We start from the raw sequence: 24,735 nt of genomic DNA, 5'->3' as shown, positions 1-24,735 counted from the left end.
ACCGCGCGCTTGAGCGCGTGCGATGCGCCAACAGCTGATCGCCGCGGTGATGCGCGCCTCGTTCACCGCGCTGAACTGTACAGGGCGCAAACTTTTGGCAATTCTGCTTTCGCCCGCATAGCGTATGCGTATATCCGGCACAGCGTATCGCCGGCCGCTGCGAGGCACGCTTGAAACGCCAGGCTATATCCGTACCTATACAATACGCCGCCATCATGAATTTGTTTTATGCAGCCCTTCAAGGGCGTGTACAGCAAAAGTGTGTCTGAATATATATATTTTTAAAATATTTGTTGTTAATCACTCTTCAAGTTCCTTATTTTGTTCGTATTCCTGTTTGTGTGCTCTTCAATAGTACACTGTTTTCTAGTAATGTACAACGCTTCCTGTAACCAGAAAAGCTGCTTGCAGATGGCGTTTCTAGCCTATACAAGAAGAAAAAAACGAAGTTACCTTAGATTCAGTCTTGCGCGCAAGCGTCAACTACACGAAAGAAAAATATGAGGAAAAAGGGGCAAGTCTGGTATTTGTGTCATCTAGGCAGCCTCTCAAAGTTCATAGTGTTGCTAAATTTTGGTAAACGACGCAACCTAATGGTAAACTTGACAACCTAATGAGATGCAAGAATTTGGACATGTTCGATGGAGCACCAGCTCGTCGCGGTTTGTTCACTTTTGACTCTGTGTATTCATTATTTCGCAGCGCACAAGAAGGCAGGACAAGCGCTGGTCTAACAACTGTTGGTAGGAGAGCACTTGTCCTGTCTTCTTTCTCGTGTTTCTCGCCTTTCAATCCTTATGTAGCTCTTTGTATATGCCCACACAGTATAGATACGTTTGCTGACGGACTCCATTATACGTTGCGGATCTTAGAGCCGATCGAAGTTTAAGATAATATAAATACGTGTAGCTGTGTACACTGTTTACTGTGTTGGCAGTACAGAAACTGCATATTGTAACGATTTTCCTCGTGTGCTATTCCTTTTCGTGCTCCCTCAGTAATACGAGTGGTGTTCCGCTTGCGTCATCACGTGGTCGTGAACCGTGGTTAATAGGAAAGGAATGGAATCAACTGAAAGGAATCGTTACATTGCACCGACTCAGCATACCTCGCCAGGCAAGTGAAAATCATCTAAGCCGCAATGAAGGTCCGTTCAACTAGGTTGTATTACTATGAACCAGGCAAATTCAGCTAGCACATTCCGTAAAGAACGCTTGCAGCGTAGCTGGTTATACGAAAGTCAGTGATTTGGGTCTTACTGCGAAACAGCTTACCGGTGCACCACTGACACTCGTCTTCTTTTCTTTATCTGCGCAGGAGCAGTTCGGGCCACAGGCAAGGCGGTGGAAAAGCAGGTGTCCACACACCTCCCTGCGTTGCTCCTCTCGATGAACACCAGTCCAGGAGGCGCGAGCCCAACTCCGCGCTCTGACCGCATGTGTTGCCACCACTGAGAGGCCTCCGGCGTGGCGCGCTTGTCAACGCGCCGCCCCGGCCCGCAACGACTCGGTATGTACGCGCTTTCTTGTTTAATTGCTACTGCTTAGAGTTGTGGCTAGCATAACACCAATGGCAGGTGCAGTGTTGAAGTTAGCACTCCGTGTGGAGACATAATAAACTTTTAATGAGCAACTAGGACGCTTCTTTATGGCGTTAAAGGCTTGACATGCTAATTCGGATGCCGGGCGAAGAATAAGAAGTCAGGCATCGTGGACGTACGCAAATACACAGACAGCAAAAGCACGCATATCCTCGCGCATGCCACTAATGTTACGTGTACTGTTTTATTGCGTTTGTCCCGTACCTTATATAAAGCCGGAAGCGAATTCCCTAAACACAATGCGCAGGTGCTTTTCTTCCACGAGCCGCGAACGTCTGAAAACTTCAAGCAGGAGTCGACATCTAAATGCAGTGCAATCTATGGGGTCTGTCTCTGAGGGAACCAGCAAATGCAGACCAACAAAACATACTGCAAGTCCCCCGGAAAATTGGACTACGGACGCTTTCAGCGATTAATTTTATGCACGAATTGGTCTAGATCGAAGGCATGCTTGGTCTCTTTATTCTGCAAGGAGAATTTTAAAAAACAGTTATTTCGATAGTTGTAGGTCTATATTCATTGAAATTGAATTACTGTGGATGTCGCACAAGGGTAGAGAACTAGGTGAGTTGGATAGCGTTCATCCTGGGACAGTGCAAAGGAAGGACACGGACGCAAAGAGGTGACACAGGCGCTGTCAACGATTGCGTCATCTCTTCTTGTCCATGTCTATTCTTTGAGCTGCTACATGGTGAGCGTCTATAGTCACTGGATCAGTTATGTCACTCAAATTTGCAAGCACGCAACAAGCGAATCAGCGTTGAATTTTAGCTAGTGTTACTTTGCTAGCTCTTGTTTTCTCATACTTCTTTTATTATTTGTGATTTATTATTTACTTTATATTGTAACAAGTTGAGGCGATGATCGAGCCTGGAATCTCCATCGCGCATCGAAGCGCCGGTCCACCAGTTCAGTCGCCGCATGCTAGGCCTAGCGCCTGAGTCCAGTCCCCTGCAAGAAACCTCGAGAAACATTTTGCCTCCTCCAACTATCATGGCTACCGCGGCTTCATCGCAAGTAACGCTGCAGAATTCTGTGGTTCTGGAGAGCTTTCATACTGGTGCCTTTGAAAATGTCCAAGATTGGCTAGACCAGTTCGAGGGCATCGCCATGTACCACCATAAGACGAGCTCGGAGGACAAGCTCTCGAGTGTCTGTTTGTATCTGAAGGACAATGCTCGTACGTGGTACGTCAACCGGGAGAGGAACTTCGCCACATGGGACGCGGAAAATGCGCAGCGTCTCCTTGAAATCCGCATTCAAAAACACACGGAGAGCGTTGCTATGTTATCAAAAGACATGGGCCGTCTATTCCTTAGTGCAGACCGAGACATGCCAGAGGAAAGAAAGCTGCGGTATCTCTTGCGGGGAGTGAAAGAGCAACTGTTTGCCGGCCTTGAGAGATATTCACCGACAACAGTGGCGGAGTTCACAAAAGATGATACAGCCATTGAACGGGCCCTACAGCAACGATATCGCCAGCTTGACCTGAGTAACTCGGCGGTGAACACTTCCGTATTGGCTGCGAGTAACGACAGGCCTACGCGTGAAGTTGTCCGAGAGGTTGTGCGAGAAGGGCTTAGGCAGCTCGGATTTGTTACTGCGTTTGCGGAACCGGCGCCAGCGTTATCTTTTGTAGTTGATGTGGTCCGGGAACAAGGAGGGCAAGCTTTTTCATCGCCAGACTTGGGTAACGTGCCGCGGTGCCTTACTTATGCGGAGGCTGTTCACCGTCCGCTCAACACAACTTCGACGCCACTTACACCCACAACTACAACATCACCTACGTTACTAACAGAGTCGATATCGGCTCCCCCGTCGACTCTACAAATCCCATCGATCACGCCAGCACAAACAATGCCGTGTCTTCGACATGCGCACGCCACTCCTTGGCTTCATGGAGAGTTGCCACCGAACTATCAGGGTCGGAAAGCCGATTTCTGGTGTACCGTGGACTTTCGACCAGTGTGCTACCATTGTGGCGAAGCTGCACACGTCTACCGAGTTCACCACAAATGGAACAACCATCACACCGCTCAGTACCCAAGCTTTCCCGCCAACTGCGCCTATTCTACGTATGACGGATGACACTCCTACAATGACACTTCTGCGAACAGTCAGCCGCAAAATACGACGACACCTCGATCATATTCCCCTTTTCCATCTCCTGCGCGCTGCAATTCACCGACTCGGCGCAGTTTTCTCGAAGCTTCTAGGGGCAAGTCCACTAGCCTGCGACGGGAAAAGTCTCCAGTATTCTAACTTCACCAGATCCCCGTCATCGACGAACGACGACGTGAAGACTCCGATGACGAAAAAGACGCTGAATGCAACGACGAATACGACGGATACAACTACGAAAGACGTAGCTGACGTCGTCAGCGCCGACCTCATCGTTCGCATTTACGACTACCAAATAGCCGCTTTCGTTGGCACTGGCTCCCATTTTTAATCATAAGTTTACAGCTCGCCGACAAACTGAGGAAGGCGAAGACGCCATGACACGCGCCCAACATAAGAACCGCCGGAGGACAATTGATGACAAAGGTCGGAAAATGCACCGCCCGACTCTTAATCACCGGTTCAACCTTTGACGTCACCCTCGTCATTCCTACTGAGTGTTTTAAGGAACTTATATTGGACATTGATTTTCTACATCAGTACGGCACCGTGATTAACATCCGTGACAAAAGCGTCACGTTTGCCACGAACTCGGATAATGTCCCCCATGAGGAGCAAGAACAACCTCGCTTACGTGTTGCTGCGCACGACGTCATACTCTTGCCGCGGAGTTGCTCCCTCGTACCCGTTATGTCTCTCATTACACACACACACACACACACACACACACACACACACACACACACACACACACACACACACACACACACACACACACACACACGCACACACGCACACACGCACACACACACACACACACACACACACACACACACACACACACACACACACACACACACACACACACACACACACACACACACACACACACACACAAATTGTATTCAGGGTGCACTTGCACGAGCTCGCATACGTGTGCACACGCGCAGAGTAGAGTCGCGTCAGGAGAAGGGAACAGGGGCTCGAGGAAAAGGCGCGTTCCCCTACCTGGCTTCACGGCGGGCTCCTTTATCGATGCCCTTTTCAGCGACCTTCTCGTCGATAGTAACCCCGTCCGAAGCACGAGAAAAACTAAAGTCACGTTTGCGTGACTTAGGGGGCGGTTGAGACTGGAGGGGGAGAAATGGAGTCGAACGCGATGAGGCACTGTCAATACCGTCCATCTCGCAAAAGCGAAACGTAAATATAGATCGTGCGCATTTCCGTTGAGAGTAAACTCTCCAAAACGGCGACAAATTTTTACTCTCGTCAAACAGAGGCAGCGCGACAGATCAGAACAAGCTGCAACAACAGCAATAGTGGGAGGCCGGCGCTTTCACGGTGCTCTTTCGTGCCCGATGCGCGTTTGGTGACGGCGACGACGACCCACGTGGTGAAGGCAAAAAGGGGGAAGAAAAGAACGTAAGAACGGCGACTGGCGATGAGAACAAAAGCGAAAGCGCCTCGCTCTTTGGGTCGGAGAAACTTTTCTTTCTTTCGTCATTTTCTTTACGCGTTGCTTCGTTCCTCGTCTTCTTCTTCCTATACATTTGTGTTCAGTCACGTGGTATTTTATGGGCACCGTGTTTTCTTCTGGCCGTGTTACTATTATTGCGCTGCGTCGAAGGTTGGGCCGCCTCGGAGAGCGAGGCAACACGGCAACGGCGAGTTGAAATCGATGGAGGAGTTCATAAAACGAGGTGGGCCCGCCGCGCCACTGGGCAGTTTTTAGGAGGGCGCCGAGAAAATACGCCGAGAAAGGCGCGCGCAGACGAACTCTCTCTCTCACACACACACCCTTTGCAGGCAAAAAGAAAAGAAACAATAAAAGACGGGCGAACAACACGAGGTGTATGATTTGAAGCCCCCGCTTGTCCATGTACAGAGGCGTTTCTTGCGCCTGTTTCATTTTCCTTTTCTTTTCGTCTTCTTTTTTTTTTCTTTTTTTTGTATTTCCTCTTTTAAGTCCTTCGTACGGTAGTTCGATGTTGAAGTCTCATTTTTGCTGGCCGGGGCGTCGCCGCCTTTCGTGCGCAAAGCTCTCAGAACAGAACGTAAAGAGCCACTAATAAGCAAGGAGAATACATTAAAACGAAACAAAAAAGAAACGCACCAACTTAGACTTTACAAAAACAAAAAAAACAATATAAAGAAAAAGATACTGAAATAAAAACGATAAAGGGCGATGTGTAGGGGAGATGGCGCTGTGATTTTGAAGGGAGTCGTTACCGCGCGCCGACCGATGGTTGTGTCGTGAGCGAGCGGCTGGGGCGACTCCTTGCCCAGTGCGTAATTTCGCCGCGGCGGAGGCCGTCATTTTTACGAGTCGCATCTCGCTCTTCATTACCGAGCCATTCGTGCGTGCGCTGGGTTGTAAACTGGGGAGCGCGCGCGTTTCTGGCGCGCACTGCCGCCGTTTTCTCAGCAGTGTCGCCGCGACTGCTTCCAGTTGTCGCGTGCACGTTGTTATCGTTCGTTGTTGTCCCCTCGCTGTTGCGGTTTGAGTCAAAAAGAAAAGAAATGAAGAAAACGACATCTTGGCTGAGGAATCAGAAAACTTAAGGGAAAAAAAAAACGACACAATTGTAAAAATGTAGTCCGACGTCATAGTGTCTCTCTTGCCGGACGGGGGAATTCTTACGCTTAGCGCTCGAACATGTGTGTGCTCCGGCCGTTTCGGTCGATTCTTTCTCGTGCTTCCTGACTCTGCCATGTTCTTGTGGGGACTTAGGTGGGGAAAGAAAGAAAAGCAAAATATGAAAGAGGGTGTGCGGCCGCCAAGACGACTTCCCCGCACTTTGCAAAAATAAAACTCTCGCTTTTTTTTTTTCGGCGTTGCCCCGGAATTTTCGACGTCCGGCAACGCGCGCTTCCGTCACCCCCAACCCCCCGCGAATTTACAGGTTTACGAATATAGCGCCGAAACCATCAAACTGCGGTTTACAGCTTCCAGCGCAACAGCCTCCTTCTCATAGATTGGAACGCTCGTTCTTTCTTTTTTGGTTCGGGTAGCATAGTTGTTTTTTTTTTTCACCGACTTCATAAGGGTTAGTGGAGCCGCTTCCAGGAATCTACATTAAATATATACATATATATGTATATATATATATCAGGTTGTTTCTTAGCGGGGGAAGGCAGCGGATATGTTATATTTTTTTAGAAACACATTGTTTGTCAACTAGCGTGTTCGGACGTTGAACGCACGCAATGAGCACTCTTGTTTCATGCTCCCCTAATGAAGCCAAGACGACGCGAAGGATAAACTTCCTATGCACGGCATTCTAATTGGTGTAAGTTTTCGTCGAGGTTCCCGGAAACCAGTTGCTTCCGGTGAGTGATAAAGGAAGGATTCCGTTCCCATAGGGGAGAGTATGGAGAGGAGGGGGCATCTGCAACGTGATACATGATGATCCGCTTGTACACGAAATCATTATTTGCGAATACAGTTCCTTTTACTACACCTATATTTGTTTTTTACCATTTTTGGTTAGTTAGATTATTTATACTTTTTTTTGGGAGCTGACAGTCTTACGAACTGGGATCAGAAGCCTAACTTTAATTTTTTTAGGCCTCCTGCAGTTCGTGACGTAGGAAGTATGTGGTAGCGATGAGCAGAGTAGCAAAGCCCGACCTGTGATGTCGCCTTTGCCTCAGCGCATAAGAATATATGAGACCACAATACTTGTAATTAAGTTTCTTTTATTTACATAGTGCAGTTATGAAGTCCGCCCTTCGTGAAAATGCTCCTCGAGCTGTTAGAAAATTGCAGAAAATAGAGTAATAATATATGGGTGTAACTATAACACACAGGTCTGGCGGCTGAAGAAACACCCCCTATTGTAATGGAACTACCCAATTGTAATGGAAAGTGACAAACACTGAAGACACGCTTCATGTATTTCGACAATGGCCAGTAATGAAGGCATTTTTGTAAACCACTGCCCAGCGTGTGTCGCTGCGACGAGCGCAAATTATGAACGTTAAGAAAACTGACTTGGACAACTATCACTAGGCAGTAGCACATACTTCAGTAACGTTCTAGAAGCAATAGAGCGCAACATGCTACATATTGCCGCACTAGAAGGTTGGACACAACACGAACGCTTGCGTCAAGGTTCCCAAATTTTATTATTCGAAGAGGGTGGTACTCGCCGGCAGAGTGCATCGTGATAGCGGTATTATTCAACCTTGTTATTTAGTACGTGATATTATAACAGTGCCTGAGCTTGCACATGGTCGATACGTAGATACTATTACCGCGGATGAGCACTACGCAGAAATTCGCACCGAGGTGTGCACACAGTAAATGGATATTGCCCAGGAGGCAGAGGCATCAACGGTAACGTCGGTTCTGATACTATGGCAACAAACTAGCAATAAAAATTGAACGCAGTTGATGCCAAGCCCGTAATACTTACTGATAAGAAAGCAAAACATGTTAAAAATTATGAAAGGAAGAAAGGGCAGCGCATGTATTTAAAGCGCGCACAATGCGCTCATGCGAAACCACGTTCCGTTCTTGGACGTCGATGCACCATCAGAACGGCGCACATAATGTTCATGAGAGGCAACAAAACAGAATATCTACAACAAGAACTTCTCTACATCATTGGGAAATATCGCCAGCAAGGAAATTATTCTAAAGATGTCAGTTAATCATTGCACGAAGATGGCGCTGAGTTAGAAGTTCAGTGTGCTCTTGAGACATTTCGCACATTTTTATGGGCAAGACGAGTAACGCAGCACAAACAAAAGCTGCTCACAAGCGCTAACTGCTGGCCTCGTTTGTTGCTTTCTTGGTATCGTAACTTAGTCATATTCACGCGATATCAACCATTAAGGTTATCTCCAGAAAAAGCTATTTCCTCGATCTTGAACATTCATCTGGTTTCTTCAACATTTCCCCAAGCTTTTCAAACCATTCCACAGTCGCGGCCGGTCCGATCATTGGCTAAAGTATGTCACGAGGCGCTGAAAGAGCGATGTGGTGGTACTGGTGGTGGTGGTGTGTTGTTTTCTGTGGCGATCGATGCCGGCAATTGCTGCGCCTGAGCGTCTATTTCATTGTCACTCGCGTATTCACCACATTTCGAACAGTTCAGTGTCTCAAAAATGTGAGAAGAAAGCGTGAAACTTCCCGTTGGCTGTTGCGTTCATTTTCACACCGTTAGTGTGGCAACACAAAATTTCGACAGCGCTCACGTGTTTCCCGGAGCGCGTTTTGCGACAGTTCGCTTTGCCCTTCGATTGCTCTTTGAAGAGAAGTGGAAAGTCAAAAGAGGCATAGAACAAAGTGGACAGTGCGCCCATCGTGTTTTTGTCACAGTAAAGTGCCCTAGGGGGTTATATTTAATCATAATATTTCCACTGCGGAATCGGTTATAGCCTTTGAGCTGCTTCAAGAAGCTGACCTAGATGAACAAATGAGTCAGTCAGTCAATCAATAAGTCGAAGAGTACCGCCGAAGCTCATGTAAAAATTTCCATTATTTAAGGTTAATCTCATTGCAGTCTCTTCAGTACCGTAGAGACTCGTGTGGAGCTGCACTTTCTTTTCACAACTTTGACGAGATGCGACCCCTACACGGGACCGAATCATTGGTTCGGTCCCAAGTTTCCCCGAATTTCGCGCTGCCAAGTTGGGGGTCCAGCCCTTACACCGGTGCGGTTACACGAATCGATGCTGTATATGAGCGCTACAATGCAGTTCTTCTCTGATTTGTAGCGGAATTGCTGAGCATTCCTATTGCGTACAAGACCGATAATTGTATAAGAGCACACGATGCTGCATGATAGCGCTGGTGCTTCCTAAACTACCTATGTCTCTCGCGTTTCCTGAGTCGTTATTATGACCATTCCTTGGCAGAGTGCCCTTTTCACAGTTGACTGCCTACCTATAGCGAAAACTGAATAAGCGCTCATGGATAGTTCAAGGTTTGCGATCAAAAAATAAATACTTAGATATTCATTTGTACGCCCAGCATTAGGATTCGCGTCTTCTTGTTTTCAAACACAGCGCCAAGCAGTCACGCCATTGCCTTTACTCCCCGAGGAAAATATTAGGTACTCACAAGCCGTACACTGCAAACCGGCGATTCTGACTTCCCCATGCGGATGCATGTCATAATAACAGCACAAGAACCCATGATATAACAATCAGTAAATTTTACCGAGTGAATGCTTCAATCTTGCCAAAAGGTTAACTAAAAGATATGTTCGGTGTACCGTAATGGACGGTATATGTAAGCATGAAATGGCTACCGGAGAAACCAGATTGGTTGGAGTAATTACGGCGATTACTCACAACCATCTCACAGCCATCAGTGGCTCGCCGGACGCTGCCGGCCCGATCACGTATTGTGGCGCCATCTCTCGAAGGAGGCGGCGCAAAACCCGCGCCGTGAAACTCACGTACCACTGGCGTTGAAAAGAGCACAGGCAACCCTGTCTCGGCGCCAAAAGATGACAGTCAGTGCATGGCGCACTATATCTGCCTTTTGAACGTCGCTATTGGAAATCGCAAATGAAACTTCAGCGTACTAGAAGTTACAGCTTCAGTGATATTGTGAACAAAGATTAGGAGGAAATCGGAAGCAGGCAGATAGACAGACAACAAACTTTATTTAATCCTGCGGAGCTACAGTCAGGACCTCCTAACGGGAGGCCTTTGTAGCCGCTGGCCGCGCCCACGTAGAGGACAGAACGCCGTGATGCTACGCCCTTTCCTGGGTCCTCTGGAGAGTCCAGGCTTACTTTCGGAGTACCGTGCTTCTGATGGCCTCCTTCCATTCGGATTCGCTGGAGACGAAGTAGTTAGGCAACGCGGGACATCGCCAGAGCATGTGAACCATAGCGCAAAAGGTTGCACTGCAGTCAGGACAACTAAGGTCCACATCCGAGTACATCCTACTGAGAAATCCCTGCGACGGGAAAAATCCCGTCTGCAACATTCTAATAGTAGCTGACGGACCTCTACTGAGCTTCGGGTGAGGCAGCGGATAAACTTTCCGACCAAGTTCGTAATGTTCTGCTGAGTCCCTTCCTGCCCCTCCGAAGCCTTCCAGACAGTCGTGGCGCGTGAGTTCTCGCGCACGATCATGGGCCAGCTCGTTGAGGTTTGGGAAGCCCTCGAGAACGTTCGTACCCATGTGTGCGGGGAACCACGTGATATAATGAGAACCTGGGCAAGCCCTTTTCTCTAGATTAGAGGCCGCTTCTCGAGCGAGGTTACCCGATTCGAAAGCTCTGATTGCATTTCTCGAGTCGGTGTAAGTGTTGGAATGCTCTGGGTCACACAAGGCCAGCGCAACCGCAATTTGCTCTCCTATACTCGTGGTGGCCGCTCTGACCGAAGCCGAGGAGCGAAGCAGCCCCCGCCCGTCTACAACCGACAACGCGAACACTCTTCTGTTCCCGTACTGCGTCGCATCGACAGAGACCGCAGAGTCTCTATCATCTCTAACTTTCTTCAAGATGGCTCGTGCACGGGCTTTACGTGTACCCTCGTTATGCTGTGGATGTACGCTTCGCGGGAGGGGCCTCACCAGGTAGGTTGCCCTCGTTTCTCACGTCAATGTTATTCGCCGGTCCTCCATTATCCTAGGAGCCATGCCAACCTCGTCGAGAATTCGCCTGCCAGTTTTGGTCGATGATAGCCTAACCACCGGTGAAGTGACCTGTGCTTCTATGATCTCGTCTATGCCGTTGTGCATCCCGAGTTGATCTAGCCTGCCGGAGTTCGTGGCAATCCGAAGAAGGTTGTCTTCACCTAACCCCTTCTTTCGATTGGACACCCTAGCGATTAACCACAACATATTCTCCGTATTGGCTGTAAAGTGGGTAATTGTTCTGGCATTACAGCCTGTCGCGTCTATGAGCAGGCCTAGGATCTTAACTGAGTCGACTCTAGAAATTTTTTGCCCATTATTTGCGTATAATACCACGGGTAGCTGGTTGAGGGGTGTCAGACCCCTAAGCCCTTGCCTTGGGGGTCTGTAATGTAACAGCTCCGACTTTCTCGTAGACAGCTTGAGACCCGTGTCCGTGAGGTAAGCCTCCCTCTCGTCCAAGGCCGCTTGTAGAGCTTGCTCCATTTCTGCTAGGGAGCCCCCTAGGCACCACATCGTGATGTCATCTGCGTAAAGTGCGCGACCAATGCCCTGGAGGCCGTACAGCCTGTGTGAAAGACCCTTCATGACTATATTGAAGAGCAGGGGAGAGAAGACTGATCCCTGAGGGTTACCCCGATCCCCCAATCCGTACAAGCTCGATCGAATCTGCCCTACCTGAATAGTAGCAGTTCTATTCATGAGAAAGGACCTGACAAAGGCCTATCTCGGCCATGGCCTACAGAATATATCTAAGTAACACTGTGTCGAAAGCCTTAGTGAGATCCAGGGCGACAATCCCTCTCACTTCCCGGGTGCCGCTATCAAAGATTTGCTTCCTTAGCATTAGCATAACCTCCTTCGTCTATAGGCCGGGTTGAAAACCAACCATATTATATGGGAAGAGGTCTCTGCGCTCTAAGTACCCGGAAACCCTGTTCAAGATCGTGTGCTCCGCTACCTTGCATATGCACGAGGTTAGTGATATTGTCCTCATGTTGTCCAAATTAAGGGGTTTTCCTTGTTCAGAGATGAGTGTCACCATAGCTGACCTCCATCCGTCAGGCACCTGTCCTGTCTCCCCTATCCTGTTGACCTGCTTAGTTAGTAGTTCCACTGCCTTATCGTCCAGGTATCGTAATAGCCTGTTAGGAACTTTCTCCGGAGCCGGAGCCGATCTGCTGTTTAAATTGTAGAGGACCACCGTGATCTCCAATTCTGTGAAGGGCGCATCCAGCTCCTATACCGTCTTGCACTCGATCTGCGGATAATACTCTTCCTGCGTCGGCCCTGTGGGGAGGTATCTATCCGTGACCGCATTCAAAAGTGACTGTTCAGTACCTCCCTCCTGTTTGTGCCGGCATATGACTTTACTAAGTGTTTGCCTTTGTTTCCGCTTAGTCTACGCGTCATCCACGAGGTGCTCGAGGAGGTTCCACTTCCCTCCTGAGCGCATGGACCCGTCTACTAGCGCGCAGACCTCATCCCATTGTAGCCTATTGAGCTCCGCGCAATATCTCTCGATATCGATATTAAGCTCCGCAACCTTTTCCCTCAGCCTGCGATTTAACCTTTGTGTTTTCCACCTCATCATAATTGACGATTTGGCCTCCAACAGGTGCGCTAGGTGCGGATACATTCTTAGGACCACCGCTTCCACTTGTGCTACCTTAGTAGCCCTCTCTATGTCCTCCGTTAGCGAGTCGATAGCCTCGCCAAACGAGGAAAATGTGCTCGTTCGCTCCTTCCTAACTTTCCTGAACTCCTCCCAGTCCGTGACTCGAAATACCCTAGCCGGTCGCGCATCCACCCTTAAGGTTACCGCCACTATGAAGTGGTCACTGCCCAGGTTCTCCTGCTTATTGGCCCACGTTACGCTGCCTGCGTTCCTTACACATGCCAAATTAGGCGTTGTGTCTCGCGCAACTGACGTATCCAGCCAAGTGGGGAGCCCTGGGTCCGTGATTACCGCAAACGCGAGATCATCCAGGGTCCTCGCCAGGTTCTCTCCTTTTACAGTCCGTCTGACGTAGCCCCATGCATAATGAGGGGCGTTAAAGTCCCCGGCAACTATCAGGGGAGAGTGTTTGGCTATCGACGTCGCCTTCCTAAGCAGGGAGTTAAACATCTGTCTCTGGTCCGACGGCGGGCTATAGACATTAAGCACAAAGACGCTCTACTTAAGACGCCCGTACGGTATAACCTCCACGAAAAGGGCCTCCATGCTACCCCTTCTACATTGTATTGGATGTTCAATAAAGGCTAGATTTATTTTATCATCATGGCTAGTCCTCTGCCTCCCTCGTTCCTGACCGACACAATGTTGAAGCCAGAGTGGGTAGGGTCGTCACATAGTGTCTCCTGTAATAACAAAATCTACGGTTTTTCCACCTCATTCGCCAAAAATTGCAGTAGCGAGCCTTGCGCCTTTGAAAACTAGCGCAGTTCCTCTGCCATATTATCAGCTCTTTGTGATCGCCCGCCATGATGCTACGTTAACATGCGTTGCTCCACACCCGGAGCAACCTCGGAGTGATTCACTGCCTTGCTTTGCGCCCAGACCTTGGCTTTGGCCTTAATCGCCTCCTTTTTTTCTGGTTTTTTAGTACCGTCACTCTTTGGACCGAAAGCTTCACGCTTTCCTGATTTTCTCTACTTATCCTAAGTAGTTCCTCCAACATCTTTCTTTGCTGCGCCTCTCACTCAGGTGTTTCCTAGTCCCTCTCGGCGTTAGGAAGGGGGACCTTACGCTCTGCTTTAGTGAGTCCTACGCGGGGTATATGTTCGACTACCTGTGGCGTCTGGTCGCTCGCCTATTTTTTTTTTTGTCAGTTGTTTGGGCAGTAACTATCGAGTGTAATGCGGTTCTGTACAGGGGGTGGGGGGCCACAGACCGCATTTTCTTAAGTTTTGATTGGTTGCCCGGTATGCACGATGCCCGGTAGTTCTCGCCCCATTCTCGTCCCATTCTTGTCTTGAGGGCTGCGATAACGGCTCTGCATATTGGCTTAAGGTCTCTTGAAGGGCGCCGACAACGGGAGCTAAAATCCTTTAATGCTTAATACGAAATGAAGCGTACTAAACAACACATAGTGAATATAAAGAAACGAAAACATAATGCAGAAGTCTCGTCAAGCTAATTATCTTCTAACGCGAAGAAGACGTACGTGCGAAATATGAAAGGAACCGCCGAAGAAGGAATTGGTCTGCCTACTCACTGAGTCCTAGCATGGGGCAAGCCAACGTAGCCGTATTATTACAAACAACACTTCCATTTCTCGTTAGCAGAGCGGCAGTCTGTCACCGGCGTCAATTATGCGCCTATGCTTATAAATTGATTGTACCGAACATATCAACGATTCGCTCATTAACGCAAGGCCCATTCATTCCAGTGCGTGCCTTGAACGGCTCACACAGCAATTTCGTCATGGTCGAGTGGTTAGCGGGTTTGGCATTTATGCCAACTATGGACATAATATCAGCTGCTCCAGCCTCACTGCTTGAAAAACTGCTGGCAGACTACTATTTTTTCCTGGTTTTGCCGCGGTGACTCACAAAGACGCGGGCCTGTATACACAAGAATGTTCTTACGCTAGAATTGTTCATCAGAGCATATGCCAGCCGATCCTGGCGTTGGACACGTTATTGCGGACAAAAAGCTGGATAAATTCGGCCAGCCTTAATTATCAAAGCAAAGGGGCACTCGAGACAGGCACCACTCTACGTGACCATCGGTCATTGTGCTTCGACTACCATTTTAATACCCAAAGAAAACATAGTATGCACGGCGCACTTAGATGGTAAACTTCTAAACTGAGAGGGCATACAAGTTTGTTTTTTGGCGATCGGCCTGTTGTCAGCGTTCTGCTGTCTTCCCGTGTGGGTGTCGCATGAAGAGACAAGCTGCTAAGAGATTCTGCCGCATGTCATGTGCGTAGATATTAGTGCAAGAGGTGTTGTTGTCAAGCATTTTTCCGTTTTGTTTGTCTGGTCGTTGAAACTCCACCATTGCTCCATTGAACTTACAGCTACCATGCTATTTAATACACAGCTGGGCCGGTGCTACGTACTGACTCTATTGCAATTCCATTACTTTCTTTCGCTTCGTCGGTGGCCAGAGATTCACTCTGCCTTTCCTATCAGCACAATCAGCCAGTCGTGAGCGGTGGATGAAAAGAAAGTCATAGAAGCTAGTGAAAGGAATCGCTACGTTACACCAACATTGTAGTTACCCAAATTTATAGTCCGTAGCAATAATCTGCAGACCACCAGCAACAGCAAAAAAGAACGTTAAACTTCTACCACAGCCGTACAACGTGGAATTGGTCTTAGTGAGTCGCGCTGGTCGAACAGGCGCCCGAAGGCTGTACCAGTTTATTTCAACTAGCATCCCTAGGCTGCTAGAAAAAAAATAAAATGCGCCATCTGTGGTTTCCAGACTCGCGACTCTACATTGCCTGTGCATGAAGTAAATTGTGGTTGGGTTTACTGGGCCGTAAACAAAACGGCATTTACGGAGCTCGTTAAAAGTCTCGTCCCGCTAACTCAAATAACGTACCAAGAGAAGAAGAAAAAAAAAGAAGACAAAACAATTTGCCCGTTAACGCCGAGTAAAACGCTCGTGTTACTCCGTGGGTTTATTTGCGGTATACTTTTCTGCTTTTTTTTTAGAGAGATGGAAAGAGAGGCAGAGAGAGAGAGACGCAAAAGACGGCGACGACTCCGATTATCTTGAGACAAAACTGAATTGACGCCTGACTCTCGGTTCATCCCGCTACCTCGCTCTCACCTCTAAAGTAAAGTCTGCATCGCAGCGTAGTAAGGCCACACCCTCCAACGCAGGCTTTTGTCTATCTTTATTCGCCTCTTTAGCAGGAAACTAAAGAAAATAAGAAGCCGAGCCGAGAGCAAGCAGGCGGTTGCGCCAGAGAATTAGAGGCACTTGGCGAACGCAAGAAAGGACGGCAAAGTTCGAAGCCACAGACTAGACACAGAAAGAAAGAAAGGAGATCGCCCTTCCAATTCTCAGTGTTCCACGCCATCACAAAAGTGGAGACATTGCCGAGCGAGTAAGAAAAAGTAGAAAAGAAGAATTAGTTATCACGTAAGAGACAATGACTCTAGCGTAACGGCACAAGAGAGTCAATGGATACAAGGACAGGCGGCAAGAATGTTAAGAAAGAGGAGAAAACGGACTAAGGAAAGAAACGCCGGGTTAGAAGACGAAGGAAATAATAAAAAGGAAGGACGCGAACTGAGGCAGGAGAACGAGCAACAACAGGCCGTCACAAGTAGAGGAAAGACGCAGAAGCGGAGAAATCGAGAACAAGGCGAAGACGAAGACAGAGAGAACGAGACGGAGAAGCATGATGGCGCGACAGGCTGCTCATCTTTCCGCCGCTGCCCAACCTGCCTGTCCTCGCTGGCCGATGTCCACGGAGAAACGCGCTTTCACCGCGACGGACCTCCGAGCACGATTCGGGCGCGATGGATGGAAGACGGACGGTAGTATACAGCGGCTAAGGGGGAGACATCGAATGCTGGTTGCCGGCTGTCATTTCAAACGGCTCGCTCCGGTTTCTGTCGTGGATGTGCTGCGCGGGAAGGCATCGGGATAACTGCACTGCCCGCCCCTCCCCCCCCCCCCCCACCGCCCCCTCTGAAACCGACCAACCCACACGCACACGCGCACACACACGTACACACTACACCGACGCCTTGGAGGAGCGATGCCCTGTTCTGTTTTTTTTTTTTTGGTCAGTTTATAGCTTTCTCATTTGCCGGAGTCTCTATGGCACACGTCTGTCTCTTTTGTAGTCTCTCTGTCTGCGTTCGCTTGCAACCACGACGTTGCGTCGCGAAGCAACTGCACACCCAGCTCTTCCCTTCGTTTCATTGCTCGTTTCCATTTTTTCTTCGGCTTGCATGTTCCAACGCAGCGACGAAAAAAAAAAATGAAATGGAAACGAAGAACGAACACCGCCCAAGCGAGGACAGAAGAGAATGAAAACAAAAAAAGGAGAGGAAGAAAGGGGCAAGCATGATCGGTTATGGCGTGATTCGGGAGGTGGCGCGGTTGTTTCTTACAGCTACCATTTTGAAGAATCGAGGGCGAGAGATGACTTGAGACGCCAGATGGTATTTCTAGCTGTCGGCTCTCCTTGTCTGCCCGTTCTTGCGCTGGCCGGCGATTCGTTGTTGGGTCTTGTGTCTTTCTCTCACCATTCTTTCTTTCTTTCTTTCTTTCTTTCTTTCTTTCTTTCTTTCTTTCTTTCTTTCTTTCTTTCTTTCTTATTCTTCACTTTTCCACCTCGTGCTGGATGCTAGAATTCACAAGAAACAGTGACGCTTTTACACGCGCTTTTACTCAGGCGCATATGTCGGCACGGATCGATAAGAAGTGAGTCATATCAATCAATATTCGCAACTTTCTCCTCTGAACTTTACTAGGTGTAACAGTTTCGAGCATGGGACCTGTCTTATTCACTGAACTCTGAGATCTCTTGTTCCCCCGTTTGTATTTTTTTCTCGCAAGTAGCATATATACAACACATCACAATCAAATGGTTGTCTTGCTCGTTTAACGGTAAAAGTAAAAGCAAACGCGAGTTTAAAGTTGAGAGCAGGCCCAACCCGAGTGCCTCTACGCCACGTATATCAAAAACATTGTATGCAAGAAATACTGACGCGGGATTCAGAATATTGTCACGTGGTGGTGACGTTGAAGAACACAGTAGCAATACTGTGAAAGTCACAGCTAACTTTTATTGGGCAAACCTGTGCCCAGAGAACAGGCTACACTTATAGCACAAAGATAGCGGCGAACACGGTCGGCGATCGTCGAAAATCTGATCAGCGGGTCAAGCGCGTCGGCTTTTATACACCAGCCCAATGTGCCAGAGTTATCGCTGGGACCCGCGTGCCATCCACAAAGTTCTACACCATTCGCGTCGCGCATACATGCAATCAGATTACGCAAGATTCGGCGGCAACACACAGCGAGTAGAAGCGTTGATAACATTCCAGAAACTTCCGATACATGCAGGCGCGTCCCGCGCTGCGCGATAACATTTGTTAGGCGGCGAAATGTGGTCGCCCGATAAAGATAGGCAAGTACACGTGTCAGTATGTTGCGTATTCCCGAATGTGTGGAAAATGGCGCACCCTGGCGGTAATAGTAACAGAGTCTCTGCCGATTTTGTATTCAGGGCTTTCTTAAGTTAGCAAAATTGTCGTTGTTTTATTTTTTTTATTTTATTTATTTTTTATTTAGGAATACTGCAGGCCTTAGAAGGCCCAGGCAGGAGGGGAAAGGTACATACAAAAAGAAAACACAATAGATTGACGAAGGAGTAAAAAAAGCTCCGGAAAAATGTAATAGAAAGTACAATTACATAATGAGTAAAGCACCTCTAAATAATGCATAGAGAGTGGCAGATACAAATTGAAACGCTGTTTCACAAGCACAATTTCAAAGCACAGGAAATGTAATAGAAAAAAAAGGAGGAGTGCATAATTCAAAATTACTACAACGCACAAATCAATAAATATTGCACAACGATACAAATTGGAACGAGATTTCGTAAGAACAAGCACTAATATTAGATAGTAATAGACGCTATTGAGTCAGTGCTGAGAAGTTTGTTATAGGGTAGGCTGTTCCATTCCGTTACTGTTCGAGGGAAAAAGGGAGACATAAAGACATTGGTTCTACCATTATAAGGCGTTAATGGCGCAGCGTCTTGAGGCTGGTCTTCAGGAATACGACTGCGCCTTAATCAAGAGTTAAAGGTAATTTGGAAAGGGATGCCAAATTGTGGTTCGAAAATACTGAAGGGTCTGTCATTTTTGCAGTTAAGACAGCACAAGTTGATCAAAATTTTTTAATATTACTTTATTTTACTATTAATATTTTATAGTCTTGCGTCGTGCGTCAACCATCAACTTTTCCATCTGACGGTTTCGCTCGCAATAGCTTCCATCTTTACAGAGGCTATTTCGCATTTCGTAACCACGTACAGTATTCAGCGTACCTTTACATAACTTGCCGGCACTCCCATCTTCCCGCAAGTAGCTTGCTTCTTTCCGCATATATGGCAAGGTATAAAGTAGCCCTTACTTGTACGGGCGAGCTAATATCACACCACTGCTGTCCCATTGCTATTCGACGCAGTTCCCAAGAAGCCAAAAGACTCCATCTAGGAATCAAATCTCGCACTTCTGCCTTTTGCACCGGCAGTCAAATTGGCGGAGAGTACGTGTTCCTTTCGTAAGAAGCGCAAGCGTTGTTGCGCAAGCGGCGCAGCCGCACGGCTCGGATTTCACTCGGAGCAGAGCAGTCACCTCAATGAGCTACTGTCGGCAGAAGCTTTTTTTTGTTTTCTTTTTAGCTTGGAACGACATTATTTGCCTAAAAGAAGTTCAGGGTTTAGTGCTTCAAGGGCAGCTAGCAACGAAAATTACTGAATGTTTTACTCAATTACCGGCATCACAGGCACGTTTTATATTCCTCTACCACGGGAATTCATCTAAACTTAATAATAATATTTGGGGTTTTACGTGCCAAAACCACTTTCTGATTATGAGGCACGCCGTAGTGGAGGACTCCGGAAATTTTGACCACCTGGGGTTCTTTAACGTGCACCTAAATGTAAGCACACGGGTGTTTTCGCATTTCGCCCCCATCGACATGCGGCCGCCGTGGCCGGGATTCGATCCCGCGACCTCGTGCTCAGCAGCCCAACACCATAGCCACTGAGCAACCACGGCGGGTCATCTAAACTTATCCTATGTATGTATGTATGTATGTATGTATGTATGTATGTATGTATGTATGTATGTATGTATGTATGTATGTATGTATGTATGTATGTATGTATGTATGTATGTATGTATGTATGTATGTATGTATGTATGTATGTATGTATGTATGTATGTATGTATGTATGTATGTATGTATGTATGTATGTATGTATGTATGTATAATTCAGGGATAATCGTTCTTGGCAACTGTACTGCTGTTTCAGTGAGTCCACGTTGAAAAATACAATGAATTTATTTCTACGATTCGGCCAGGGGCCGGCTTTTATCAAGAATAGTTTTACCTATGTATGTACACCCGAATTAAAGGAAGATGTTTTCCAAGAAGATGCGAAGATTATTTTCCTGCAGTTATGTTGGATTAAAGAACAACTGGTCAAATGTTGCAACAGTTGCAATGTTTAAGCTAGCTTAAGTCTGGCTTGCTGAAAGTGGACTGCTCCGCCCGTGCTTCTCTGCTAAACAAGGGCGCGGTAGTCTGAAGCCCGTCACACTGCATCTGCTAGCATAACCACGTCTGGTAACACAGGGAATACTAAGCAACATAAACATCGTGCCCGAGTTGCCAACTTCGTAACCTAAATATTTAACAAACCAGCTTCTCGCATGAAGAATATCAGTCATTTCTTTTTGCTGAAACATTCTGCGCCGATACAAAGTTCTGTCTTTCCATAAGAACACGCTTAGTCTCCACGAATGCGACTCCGGGAATTGGGAACTTGCGGCAAAGACAGGGGGGAGGGGGGGGGGGGCTGTGTTATGGAAAACTTTTATGGCTCGGAATATTGCTGAGCATTTACGGCCTCTTGTATGCAGGTTTGGGCTCTACATGTCAAATTGCCCGCCTTCGTCATCACAGCTATGAAAGAAAGATATTACCTTGATCTCCTCGTGTAACTATGCATAGAAATATGCCTCGAAACATTTCATTCCTAATTCTGGTGCCGCCTGAGTGTTCGTCATTAGAGCCAATGGCTAACCGATCTCAAACCGAAGGCTTTAGCTTGGGTGTAACTCTGAGATCCGAGTTGCAATGCGGGGGAAGCCATGGAACTGATTCGAGCAGGCATTCTCGTATTCAACACAAAAGTCAAAGACTCGCGATTCATCTTCACGGAACTAAGATGCTATGCTCAGACACGCCATAAATATCGTCGAACGTCATTATAATTTAGAGACACACAACGGCAGATTTTTCAAACCTGTGACCTCGCAAAAAAAAAAAAAAAAAGATGTATTGCGATTCAGCTGACACCATCTAATAGAGCGCGTCGAGCGCACAAATTTGAAGTGTTGAACTGCATTTCACGTCGACATATTACCTTAGTTAGGCGAGCTCGCGTAAACCTTATTTACAGGACGAATACCAGCGTCAATTAACCAACGCTATGCACAAAAAGTTTGAATTAGATGCTTTATTCTTTCTTTCTTCCTTTCTTTGTTTCTTTGTTTCTTTGTTTCCCAATTTTGCCTCAATCTTTCGGGCACACCGCCTAGCGTTAGTTAAGCGTTAAGCATGCTTCTCGCCAACTCCTTAATACAACTGCCTCGTTGAAATTAGCTGCTACATCAACTGCTGCTTTGTCCAGCGAACCAGGCAGCAGCAGTGGAGGGACCACTAGAAGGATCTGTCCTTCAGTAGCAACCTCTGAGTGAAGAAAATGGTTGCGCAAATAGATCGGGCGCGCGAAATCAGCGCTGAAACTTAGCGACCTTCCACGAAGTTCCCCGCACCCGCCCGTGCAACTCGATCTTCTCGCTAAACTTCGACTCCATCCAGATGGAAAAGAAGGCAAACCCGGAAAGGCGAGCGGAGTAGAAAGCACCGAGAAAAAAGTAAAACGCGGAAGACGAAGACCTGAATGAAAGAAAATAGTAACCGAGGTAAACTTCTGGCAGCGACGGCTCCGGTCTGCCTGTCCGCATGAGCGAAAAGAAAATCACAGAAAGAACTGCGGGAGAGAGAGAGAGAGAGAGACAGAGAGATACCTTAAACAGAACACCGCTCGGAGAAGTCCGGCGTATGCGAAACGGACTGGAAGGCAAAGCGCACGCGAAGGCAGATAAACTGGGCCATCAGTCTTCTTCAACCGCAGCTTTCCCAGTCACTATCGCCTGGGGGGCTGCTCGTCTCTAAGGTCGGCTCACCCGCTCCCTCGCAGGGTGAGGCAGTGAAGCAATAGCGTAAGATGTGAAGGGGAAGAGGAAAAAAAAAGTCGACTGCGCAGAAAAAGGAAAATGGCGCCACTGAATGCGAAAAGGAAACGGACGCTGAAGTAGTAACGAAAACAAAGTCGGAATAGATTGAGTAGTACAAAGAAAATAGCGGAGAGGGAATGAGGTAAGAATCTTGGCTCAGGCAGCAAAACAGTCGCAGGTCTCTAGTTCGGCTCGTAATATGGTGGGGCAAAAAGGAGCGCACTCCCACCCCCCCCCAAAAGAAAATGGTCGTGCGAGAAAGAAATCAAAAAGATGTGAAGAAGGAGTATGGAAAGATGGGAGGAGTGTTTCCGGGAATGAGCTGTTGGGGGCAGCGCAGAAATTTGGACTGATAAGGCCCGATGCACTCAGTGCCCGGGCGACCGACCAGCGCAGGAGACGACATACCTTCTTTCGCGCCACGGCGGCGCCCCCTGCGCAAAGGCAGTCAATTTTCTGTGTACGCGAAGAAAGCGTATTTCAATCCGTGTCTACTTCTGTTTTTTTTTTTTCTTCCTCTCTCTTTCCCTGTCCTTGTCGGCAAGGACAAGACGTCTTGGGCACAGGCAGAGGCGAGGCCCCTTGACTCGACGCTGCTTCTGATCGCACCGCCGCGTGCCCTTCTTTTAAAAGGGCGGTTCATTAAGATAGCCCCGTACGAACACCCCCCCCCCCTACCCACCCAACCACACACACACACACACAGTCTGCAATCGCTTTGTGCACTCCCCGGAGACGAAAAAGACTCTGGCCCGGAGCGCTCTCGTCGAGCAAAGAAAGCTGCTGCGTTAGTTAGTAGCCGTCTTATCGGCGCCGTAATTTGAACGAAGCCCTCTGCCTCTTGTCCCCCCCTTTCCGCTGCCCCCACGATCCCACCGCCTCTCTTCCCGGCCTGCTTCCCTGCAGTGTGCTGCGCACTCTCGGTGGCCTTTTTTGCTCTCCTCGCTTCTTGGTGGGGTCGGGATTCATAGGCGGGCTCCGGCTCGTTTCTACTATGCCCGTCGAGGCCTCATCGCGACCGTCTTCATTATCCTCGTTTGCGCTGAGCCCCTTTAAACGTCTCACTAGCGCGAAAGCACGGCACGGCGTTTGAGGACTGAGAGCGTAGTAATTTCTTTCTTTCTCTATTTACGCGCAAATATTGTTTGATTCATTTCGGATAGTCCTTATTTTCGGCTAATCTCAGCTCTCTCTCTTGTTTTGAATTATGATCCTATTAAAATGCACCCGCGCCTTAGCTGAATTTTCTCATCCCCACTTCCCGTCTCCCTCTTGTTTGGCTTCTTTGTTTTTACAGGGACTAAAACAAAAGAAATGCTGGCACGAGCTGCTTTACGTACAATCAGATGACATCACTTGTTTCATATGTCTCCCCATTATCCTGCGTATTTCTTAACTAATCCCGAGCCTTTTGAGTACTCGGCTTTTGCTCCCTCTTTTCGCCTCTGCCTTTTTATTGTCCGCCTTTAATTTTTCCGATATCAACCAAGTGTTAAGGACTGCTGGCATTAATTCTCCGCTTCCTCTCCTGCCTGCATTTTTCTGAGCGTTTCCGGATTCAGTTAGCGCTTCTTATCTGAGCCCACTTCTTCCAATAGTTTCACTTCCTAAGTCGTATCGAGGCCCGTCCATTGTTACTGTAATTTACGTCTCTCCCACCTTTAATTTCTCGCTCTCCTTCACGCCTAGGACCCACTGCTCATCTTGCTTCCGTGCTGTGTTCTTTCATCTTGGAACGTAGTCGGGTCCACGTTGGGCCGAACGCGCTGCTCGGTCACGGCGTTCACTTTCGTGCGGTATCTTCTGACAGCGTCGTTTGACGTTAGCGGCCCCCGAGGCACCGGCCGTGGGGCGCGGCCTGATTTGTGTCGACGCGACAGCACGGGCTGGCTTTCCATTAGTGAAATGGTCGCAGGGCCCGCTCAACATCGTCCCGTATAGCGCGACCCATGTGTGCCTCCTATGGGGATAGTCGGTGAAGGAAAAATATATCAGTGCAAAAAAATAAAAGGTAAGACGTTTCATCACAGTTGTTTTATCAAGCAGCCACAATTACTGTATTCACAGGAACAAGTAACATTTACGTTTCGTCGAAGGTGACAACCACAGTGTCGTTTCATCAAGCATCGGAAATTCACAAGGCCTCTTCTTTATGAAGTTTATGTGTTCTTAGCCTGCTTAATTTTCGGATACTGTCGTTTTCTTGTGCCGACAGTGTGCATTTATTTAACTTCTTGCCACACTTTCTTTTTTGTGCGCGTGTGGAAATAAATTTTGGGGTACCTAATTCACGCGTTTCTTGCTGTAACTTCAAGTGAAAAGAATTTCCACGCTGGCTGCTCTTGGTGTTGTGGATAGCCAGGGGAAACATGTGCTGTAATTAAACTGA

At 47.9% G+C, this 24,735-nt stretch overlaps 1 protein-coding gene across 6 annotated transcripts in view; it reads left to right on the top strand.

The window, feature by feature from the left end:
* Positions 1-24,735, top strand: part of GluClalpha (glycine receptor alpha 1) — a 381,181-nt gene that overhangs the window by 65,293 nt on the left and 291,153 nt on the right. For 5 of the 6 annotated variants that reach the window (XM_075693269.1, XM_075693265.1, XM_075693267.1 and 2 more), the window contains exon 2: positions 1,318-1,509. The exons of the other annotated variant lie outside the window; for it this stretch is intronic. The gene's annotated coding sequence lies outside the window, so the exon portion shown is untranslated. The remainder of the gene's footprint in view (positions 1-1,317; positions 1,510-24,735) is intronic. 6 annotated transcript variants of the gene reach the window in all.

The sequence above is a fragment of the Dermacentor variabilis genome, chromosome 5 (assembly GCF_050947875.1).
Source record: "Dermacentor variabilis isolate Ectoservices chromosome 5, ASM5094787v1, whole genome shotgun sequence".
Classification (NCBI taxonomy): Eukaryota; Metazoa; Arthropoda; class Arachnida; order Ixodida; family Ixodidae; genus Dermacentor; species Dermacentor variabilis.
Note: the sequence above shows the minus strand (reverse complement) of the source record. Positions and strands in the feature narration are given on the sequence as shown.